The following is a 10259-nucleotide window of genomic DNA, read 5'->3' on the forward strand; positions in this document are numbered from 1 at the left end:
TCAGATTTCATCTTTTTAATCAACTTGGTGAAAGACATCCTAAACGCTACATGAAACACAACAGAATATTTGTTTCTTCCAGTATTAAGAAAAAAATGACAGACAGATATTTTTAAGAAACTTCTATATAGTCAAGGCAGAGATCTGGAGTAAAAAACACCTCTAAGTAATCATGTTCTTCATTTCTTATAGTTACAGTTAGAAATTGCTTCCTAATCACGATTAAACATTGTGTACAGGTGTTTAAAATGTTCCTAGATGCACATTACTTTAAAAAATCAGTATGGGCAAACATTTTTTGCTAGAACCAACATTCCTGAGAGCCCCAACTAAAAAACTGGTAAAAAAAAATATCCAGACTCCACAAATGTCTCAGAATTTGTCTTTAAATGGGAGAAAAATTAAAAAAAAAAAACCACATGGAACTTTATGAAAGGTCTTTAACAAGCTACCTTGGGAGCTGTACTCCAAAAAAGAAGTTGATGTAACTAAAACAGATGTTTCAGTGCAGCTCCAAAAATCTTTATAAATATAACCATTTGGAGGGATGGTGCTGGATCAGAAGAAGTTTTATTCCTTGTGTATCTACATTAGGTGTACATGCCTTATCTCAGTTGTCATAATTATCCCTGTAATTTTCTCCTGAGTAGTGGTCATAACCACCCTGGTTTCTGCCGCCATAGTCTCTGGACCTTCCATATCCATATCCTTCAGGTCGGCTGTCATACCTGCCACTTCCATAGCCCTGGTCCCCACCACCTCTAGAGTAGCTGCGACCACGCCCATAGGCCCCAAAGGCACCCCCTCTTTTTCTCCGGGCCGACTTGCCCGCGTGGTCTCCACGGATCTGACGACCGTCCAGAGACTCTCCATTCACGGCTCTCATGGCATCTGAGGCATGCTCTGGATTGGTGAAGGTGATGAAGCCAAAACCCTGGGATCGCTGAGTCTCCCAGTCCTTGACAACAACCACCTCAGAAATAGGTCTGAAGCTGCTGAAGTGGTCCCAGAGCCTGCTCATCAGTGCTGAAGTTGAGCCCTCCCACGAAGAGCTTCCCTTCTTCAGAGGACATGGCAGTAAATTCAAGTCCTGGAAATTAAATAAAAGGCTGAAGAGACAGCTACCGCCAAGAAGCCGAGAGACTGGGCTGTCATTTCTTTTTGTAGGCTAGACTAGAGTATAATTCACACAGATTTCCCTATTCACAGGAGTATCTGGAATGCATTTTTAGATGAAGTTAATATCACAAATTGTGGCTATCAGTTTTGATATTATCAAAGAAATATTAAAAAGAACTTGTCTATCTTTAATGCAGATTATAATCTTACAGCACAATAGTAAAATAGTGTCTCACAAGGGAGCTCTTTTTTTTTTTAGATTGTGGTTTTTTTTTTTTTTAACATCTTTATTGGGGTATAATTGCTTTACAGTGGTGTGTTAGTTTCTGCTTTATAACAAAGTGAATCAGTCATACATAAACATATGTTCCCATATGTCTTCCCTCTTGCGTCTTCCTCCCTCCCACCCTCCCTATCCCTCCAGGCTGTCACAAAGCACCGAGCCAATATCCCTGTGCCATGCGGCTGCTTCCCACTAGCTACCTACCTTACTACGTTTGTTAGTGTGTATATGCCCATGACTCTCTCTCGCCCTGTCACAGCTCACCCTTCCCCCTCCCCATAACCTCAAGTCCGTTCTCTAGGAGGTCTGCGTCTTTATTCCTGCCTTACCCCTAGGTTCTTCATGACATTTTTTTCCCTTAAATTCCATATATATGTGTTAGCATACGGTATTTGTCTTTTTCTTTCTGACTTACTTCACTCTGTATGACAGACTCTAGGTCTATCCACCTCATTACAAATAGCTCAATTTCGTTTCTTTTTATGGCTGAGTAATATTCCATTGTATATATGTGCCACATCTTCTTTATCCATTCATCCGATGATGGGCACTTAGGTTGTGTCCATCTCCGGGCTATTGTAAATAGAGCTGCAATGAACATTTTGGTACATGACTCTTTTTGAATTTTGGTTTTCTCAGGGTATATGCCCAGTAGTGGGATTGCTGGGTCATATGGTAGTTCTATTTGTAGCTTTTTAAGGAACCTCCATACTGTTCTCCATAGTGGCTGAACCAATTCACATTCCCACCAGCAGTGCAAGAGTGTTCCCTTTTCTCCACACCCTCTCCAGCATTTATTGTTTCTAGATTTTTTGATACAAGGGAGCTCTTTATGCACTGCTGCATTGGAAGTTTATTTGAAGAAGTGGAAGAATTTGATCACTCTTTGGAAATCAATTCAGCTATTTCTCATGACTAAGTTTCCCTTATACTTAGAAAGAAAACCTTTATTGTTTTCCCTCAAAACAGTGCTGTTTGTCTACTCTTTTAAGGAACATTTTGTCAACCAAAAAATAATTCCTCATACAAGTGCAGATTCATTAGTGTAATTTAAATTAATTCTTGTCAAATATAGTGAGTTTGAAAAATGAAAACGTGTGGCTATAGAATAATGAAAAGGCATTTTTTCAGGTTGTTTTTCTGCCACACTTAGGAAGTGGGGAAGAGGGAAGGAGAAAGTGAGAATGAGAGAGGGAATGGGAGGAGGAGGTGGGAGGGGGAAAAGTACTCCGTTCAGTTGTAACTATTCAGAAGGTAAACGTGCATTTCTTTTTTTTTTTAATAATTGAAATTTCCTGTCTTTATATACCTTTTGAAAAATTATCTAACATTGTAGAAGTAATTTTTAAAGTATTGGATGCTTATGGCTCTTAATACCTTGCCTTTGCAGAGGCATAAGTAATAATTTACTCAGTAACAAGTAATAACATCAAAAAAGGAGTTTCATTTACTTAGAACCTGAGTAGTATACACTCTGAAAGCCTTTAACGTTTTTTTTCCTTTTTCTTTACTTTATTAAAGCATTATGAAATTTTGAATATATGTCAGCTCTGTGCCAATCTCAAATTTGTTTAGTTAGTCGTTCTTATTTTTTCCCTTGTTAAACATGCGTTTCTGAGGTCTAAATATCGGCATCTGATGGGAATTCTGATATGGTAATGATAGCTTCATTAAATCACTGTGATAACATAATGCCTGGGATTCACTTTCAATGGCTTCAAGATGTCTCATGTTCTTGTATCTGTCTGAATTTCTATCTAGTTTATTTTCCTTCATAATGCCAAAAGAAGACACACAACCTGTAGTAGTATGCTACTTGAATGATCTAAGTTGTTTGAACAAGCAAGGAGACATTTTTCTTTCGCTGATTCATTTCATGTTCTATTGAGTTGGGCACTTATATTTTACTATCAGGAGTATAATTTTTTAGAAAATTAACATGAATAATGTGCAACCATGGAAAACTTTTCCTTGCTAGGTTCTTTGGCCGGTCTAATAAATTAAATTGATATAAGACAGACTAACAGAAGAAGCAAATTTAGTTATGTACATATGGGAACCCCACAAAGACATGACACTTAAAGGCAGTCAGCCAGTTGAGGCTTACATGCTATCCTGAGCTAAGGGTAGAGATATGGGTCTGGGGCTTCAAAGGGGAGACGGGTGATTGACAGGAGGATGAGAAGAGCAGATGTTTGGTAATCAGATATTTACCCTGCTATGTAGAGGAGTCTTTCAGGTAATGTTACCTCTGGTAATCGCTCTCTCCTGGATTCAGCCCCCTATCCAAATTCTTTTAGGCAGTTAAGAGGGAGGTAAAAAGCTCTTCCTGAGTCTGCTGGCCTTGACTGCCTTCAGCCGCAAATAATTCACCTGCTAAAGTGGTGCATTTTAGGGTGGCATATTCTGCTCCCTTCACATATCTGCTTCTAAAAGCATGGAATCTAAGAATAAATTATTCCAGATTAGACATGTATTAGTGTTAATGAAAGCTGAAATTGAGTTACATTTCCCATAATTTCTATTTTTCAAACAAAAGCCAACTCTACATATTTTATTGAATTGTTTAAAATGTATAATAATAATTTAGATTTTTCTTCCATTTTTATTGAGATAATAATTGACATACAGCACTGTAACTTTAAGATATACAGCATAATTAGTTGACTTACATCATGAAGTGACTATCACATTAAGTTTAGTGAATATCATCTTCTCATGTAGATACAAAGTTAAAGAAATAGAAAAAAGTTTTTTTCTTACTATGAGAACTGTTAGGATTTACTCTTAACAAATTTCATATAGAACACACAGCAGTGTTGTTTATGTTGTATATTACGTCTCTAGTACTTATATATCTTATAACCAGAATCTTGTCCCTTTGACTGGCTTCATCCAGTTCCCTCTCCCCCACCCCCATTATTTAGATTCTTGAAAATAATCTTTTTAAAAATATCTTTTTACAAATATCAATCTTCTAATATATGTGTATACATGTATATAACGTAGTGTCACATTGCTTGTAGTAGTATGAATGAAATTTCATGAAAATTCCTGGGAAATGAAAAACAAATGTTATTGAAGTTGAGTGTGTATAATCAGAATGACAAAGTAAGAAATTATTCTTTTTTAATGTGGAAGGGGACAAAAATGTATTAATAGTCCAAAAATGTATTAAAAGTCCAAGGATCAGGGCTTCCCTGGTGGCGCAGTGGTTGAGAGTCCGCCTGCCGATGCAGGGAACACGGGTTCACGCCCCGGGCTGGGCCCGTGAGCCATGGCTGCTGAGCCTGCGCGTCTGGAGCCCATGCTCTGCAACAGGAGAGGCCACAACAGTGAGAGGCCTGTGTACCGCCAAAAAAAAAAAAAAAGTCCAAGGATTAAATATATATTATGTAAATTGTTAAATCTGAAAGTACTTTGAGTACTTTCACTATATATTAATTTCCTAAAACATTAAAAAAAAGACAAGTCAGTTACTAAGAAATTCAAAATCATTTTTTCAAGGATAATATTAAAAGATCAATTAAAATGGTATTTGACAATATGTAGGCTATAACGTTATTTAGAAAAATAATAGTAGGCTTGAGTCATCTAGCTTTGCCATCTCTACCTTCCTTATTTCCCACCATCAGCCTTCTCATTCACTTTTATTTTAAAAGCCTTTTGCACATAGAAGTGAACTACTCTCTCCCAAGATGTGCCACTGTCCTAGGTGACTTTAATATCTAACCCGGTGAACCAACACTTCTTTGAATTTCTCAGTTCTGATGATTTCTACCTCCCATCCATGTTAGCCATCAATTCTTGTGGCCATATAAGAGGAGATACTAACATTAGAAATAGAAAAACTATGTCTTTTTAGTTCATATTTTACTTCTCCAGCATCCCATTTGCATTCTTCTAGCTACAGTCCTCTATTTCATTTTATTCACTCCTCCCTTGGAGATCCAAAGCCATTTGTCTTGATGGTTCTCTTTCTGGAGAACCCCCTTGGAAGCCAAAGTATTGCTAGTAACTAGCAACAGTAACTAGTTTAGCCTAACCTAAGCTGGCCCAATCTTTCTCTTTCACAGAATATTTGTGGAAGGTTGGGAAAAACCCTTGGTGTTTATCATTGGATGTGACTGAAAGGATATGAGGCTAAGGTTTCTATGGCCATTTGCTCTGTAGGAAACACTTTGACACCTATTGTACCTGGGAATGAAACCAAAAAAACCATGTTTTATACCCAAGCATGGAGATTCCAAGTCCTGATATTTGAGCCCTGGGTCTTCTGGCATTAAGCTAACTCATCCCTTGGACTTTTCATTTACTTGAACCAGTTCATTACCTTTTCCTTCAACCACTTTTGTTTCTGATACTTATATCAGCCACTCCTCATAGATAAAATCTGTAACCTTGATTTCAAATCTCATTTTCAGACCATAACTTTATCTTTCCAGCTTTCGGTCATATTACTTCACTTCTTTAACTTCTGAAATTGCTGTTCCCTTGACTCTTTAAGATCTTGGCACATAGTATGTCTTGATAGATACCTGTCAAGTAAATGAGTGAATTGAAGGAGTTAGTGATATGACTCTTCTATTTAGCTCTCTCCTCTCTTCAGTTTTTTTTTAATCTCATTTATATATGACAAAACCGCTTTCTTGGCAATACCCTCTACTCCACTATCCACCATTTTTCGTCTCATCTCCTTGGAAAAACATTAATTTTTCATCAGTCCAACTGTCCTGTCTTCTCCATGATGCCACTTTGACCGCTAAGCACATAGGACCATGCCACCCACTTTTGTAGGAAATGAACTCTATGACAAAGGAACTCTCTAATTCTCACCTGCGCACCTAAAATTTAACTTGACATCATACTTTCTCTTTCCCTTCTGATACAGTGAACAGCGTGATTCTTCTAAGGTTTGTTCCTCCATCTGGGCTCTGGGTTCCATGTCCTCCCAGCTGGTTTGGGGTCTTCTGTTAATCAGTTATTCCTTCCTAATACTATATCTTTAACCTCAACCTTGCTGTTTTTACTTTCTCATACATGTTTATTTTCTTTTTGTTTCTCCTTCAAATTCACATTCTCTTCTAATTTTTTTCCCCTCTCCCTCCTCTTAGCCAAACTTCTTGGAAGAGTTGTCAGCATATCTTAACCTGAATTTTTTCACCTGCCATTTTATTCAATTCAGTGAAATCTGGGTTACTCCTATGTTCTTAACTGTTAATGCGCTTCTCAAGAAAACCTAATAAGCTTTCTCCACCATCTAATAGACCTCACAAATGAAATACTAGGCACTTTTCATTTTACTTTTGTTTTTATTCTCAGTTGCTTAGGAAAGCCTTCTTTGATACTATAGGCTATATTTGATCTCCCGCTCATCAACTGCTATAGCTTTCTGTAGTTTAAATTCAGTTTCTTGATCTTGATAATCAGTTTCTTGCTATAATTACACAGAATAATTGTATATTTGCATGATAATTAGACTAATACTTCCTCTTCTACCAGCTTCTATATGCTATGAGAGAAGAGACTATGCATATTTTGTTCATCCTTTTAGCCACAGCCGCTCGTGTACTTCTTGCTACATAGAATTGATTAAATATTTTTAAGTGATTGTAGAGAGATTATCTAAGTCAATATGGTAGGCAGAATAATGGCCTCCATAGATGTCCATGTCCCATCTTCTAGAACTTGTGAATATGGCATTTTACATGGCAAAAGGAATTTTGCAGTGCATTTAAATTAAGGATGTTCAGATGGGGAGATTATTCTGGATCATCTGGGTGGGTAAAATGTAATAAAAACAGTCCTGCTAAGGGAAAGAGCAAGGAAGGAGTATCACAAGATGTGACAAAGAGGGTGGAGTGATACAGCTACAAGCCAGGTAATGCAGGTGGCCTCTAGAAATTAGAAAATACAAGAAATGGTTTCTCCCTTACAGCTTTCAGAAGAAATGCATTTCTGTGGACACCTTGATTTTAGCTTCATGAGATCCATTTCAGACCTCTGTCTCCAGAGCTGTAAGGTAATAGATTTGTGTTTTAAACCACTAAATTTGTGGTAATTTGTTATAGTGGCAGTAGGAAACTAATACATGGACCAATTTGATCACATCACTCTTCTGACTAATACCATCAGAGACATGTGTTCTCAAATTTCCAGATTCTTCACATGAATGACATACAGCATCTAAAATTGGCTCCTTTTAATTGCATCAGCCTTATTTTGATCACATACTAATAACCTTAGTAGAATATTACAATTATAAAAGACTTCCAGCTCCCCCAGTAATTACATTCTCCTTTACCTTAAATCTTTGCCTGTTCTGTTCCCTTGGCCTCAAAATTCCTCCCATCTGACCACTTTCTCCAAAATCGAGGATATATGTATAGTATAACCAGAGGATATATTGCATGGTCATCTCATTATTTATAAGGTTCATATAATTTTTTTTTTGGCTTTTTAAAATCACTGTTTTTTCCATTTGGTAGAGGTTTTTTTTTCCCCATACAAATATTTGCAACAATTTTTAACTCCCCAAAACCATACATAAACGATAAATACCATGCTATTAAAAGTGTTAAATTTGTACAAAAATACCTTAAAGTTTAATACTTGTTTGTTACAAATAAAAATACGTATTTAAGTGACTCGTGATCTTTTTTTTTTTCCTTAACATGATTCTTTTTTATACTTTCTTGCCCTGGTGGTTCTGAGCTACGATTGAAATAATACATTTCTTCGCACAAAAAAGAATGGTGAACTTTTTCCTTAAACAAAGGACACAGTGTTCAGATGCTTTACCTAAGCAGTTGTTTGAATTATTGACCAAAATAAAGATGGAAAATAATTGTTTCAGTATGGAGGTTCTACAATTAATATACAGATCTATTTTTTTATATTCACCAAATAACAGTTATTAGTGTAAGTATTCAAAATATCTGAAAAAATGAAAACAGTTGCTGACACACATTAAAAGCAACTGTCACCATTTATTGCTTTGAGGGATGATGATAATTGGCAATGTATTTTGTGAAAAATGTATTTACAATTTCAGTAAGTGGCATGGCTCAGAACAAAAGACAATCCAGTGTCATTTTTAAGTACATGTGCTGTACATCCCTCAATATAACCAGTTTTCAAAACATGTCAAGCAGTATGAGTTTGATTTGCCTATCATTAAGATAAACTTCATTTTAATAGACTCTTCATTCTCTCTTAACTTCTTAGTCTTGAATTTTAAAAATAACTAATTCTCAGTGTTGCTAAACACCCTAATTCATTATCAGAGATTTTTCAGCTATTAAAAATGTTTCCTTAAAAAGAAAACAGGTCACAAGACATACCCTGTTTGATAATTTGTTGCACAGGGAATAGCATGCATCTTAGTTAAAATCATTCCTATACTTGGGCAAAACATTTACCACCACCTATTACGGTCGCCTACATGCATCATTGCTGAAACGTTGTAAGATGATTTTATACCTGTACCCCTCCCATAGCAGCAGTTCCAGCAGTTGACCAAACTAGTTCTCCTAGTAGAGCCAGCTTTATGAAAAGCCTGTTGGTTAAATTCTTACATGAATGACTTCGTAGTAAGAAACTGATTTCAAAGCGAATTAAGGAAATTATCATAGAGAACATGTTCAAACAGACATTTCTCATTTTAAAAAGGAATAGGAAGATGGACTTGTAAAAAATTTCCTCTGATGTTAATTGTAGAGAGGGGTGGCCTGCCTGTTTTTCTTTTTCTCTACCCTTCGGCTTGGCAGGGGTTTGCCTGTCATATACCACAGTGATAACCATAAAGAAACCTCTTCAACTTGAAAGGGGACGTGAACATGAGCCATGAGATTTAAAAGACCCCTGTGCTTGCAGTTAATGCCACGTGATTATCTGTGCTTCAAATGTCACAAAAATCTTAAAGGGAATTTTTTTTAGCACCATGTAGATACCGTCTTTTGTCCTGCTTTATAAAAAGCGTTGCTATAATGTATTAGTGGGTTCCTGTATCTCCAAATTACCACTGTGACTCAACTGTTGGAAAAAAGCAGTGTTCTGTTCACTCCATTCTCCTCCTGGTAGAGTCTGCTCTATGGACTTCTGTGAAGCCAGGGGGTTTCTACTAATAACCCGGTCCAGCTTATTACCAGATTCTGCTATGAGAGGCACAACAAGGCAGTAGTCAAAGTCTCTCTTTCGGTCATGATTAACCTGTAAGAGCCTATCGTAGGGTTTAAGCCACCAAGATCTGGCCCAGCTGGGCGACTATTTTTGACACATACTCCTTTCTCCAGCAAGCCGTCTGCTACACTGAACCCGAAGTCCTCCATGTCAGAGCCCTTGTACAAGGTCACCAGATCACCGGTTTATCATAAAATGATACAACTCAGACACAGCCAGATGGAAGTGTTGCTTTGGGGCAAATTATGTGGGAAGGGTGTGGAGCCTCCATGCTCTCTGAGCACACGACTCTCCCTGCATCCCCACGTGCTCACCAACCCGGAAGCTCCTGGAGATCCATCCTTTTGGGTTCTTATAGAGGCTTCATTACACAGGCACAACTGTTTAAGTCATTGGCCTTTGGTGATGGGTTCATATAATTTAAAAATAATACAACTTTTACATTTGTCTATCTGTTGGATATCCTAAACTGGGTTGATATCTGAGGTATAATCATAATAAGTAAAAGCCAGAAGGACTTGGAGCTTATCAAGCCCAACCTTCTTATTTTATCCATATATGGCAGCTGAAACTGAGTCATCATCAATGATGTGACTGATACATTTTACCAGACTGAGGGCGGTAAAGTGAGGGAGATGATAAACCAGCTATCATAGCCTCCTGCATTATTTTTGGA

General features: G+C 37.2%; 1 pseudogene; it reads right to left on the bottom strand.

The window, feature by feature from the left end:
• Window positions 1-453: 453 nt before the first annotated feature.
• On the bottom strand, window positions 454-1088 carry LOC101337252 (RNA-binding protein 3 pseudogene; annotated as a pseudogene).
• Window positions 1089-10259: the final 9171 nt, after the last annotated feature.

Source organism: Tursiops truncatus, chromosome 9 (genome assembly GCF_011762595.2).
Source record: "Tursiops truncatus isolate mTurTru1 chromosome 9, mTurTru1.mat.Y, whole genome shotgun sequence".
Taxonomy (NCBI): Eukaryota; Metazoa; Chordata; class Mammalia; order Artiodactyla; family Delphinidae; genus Tursiops; species Tursiops truncatus.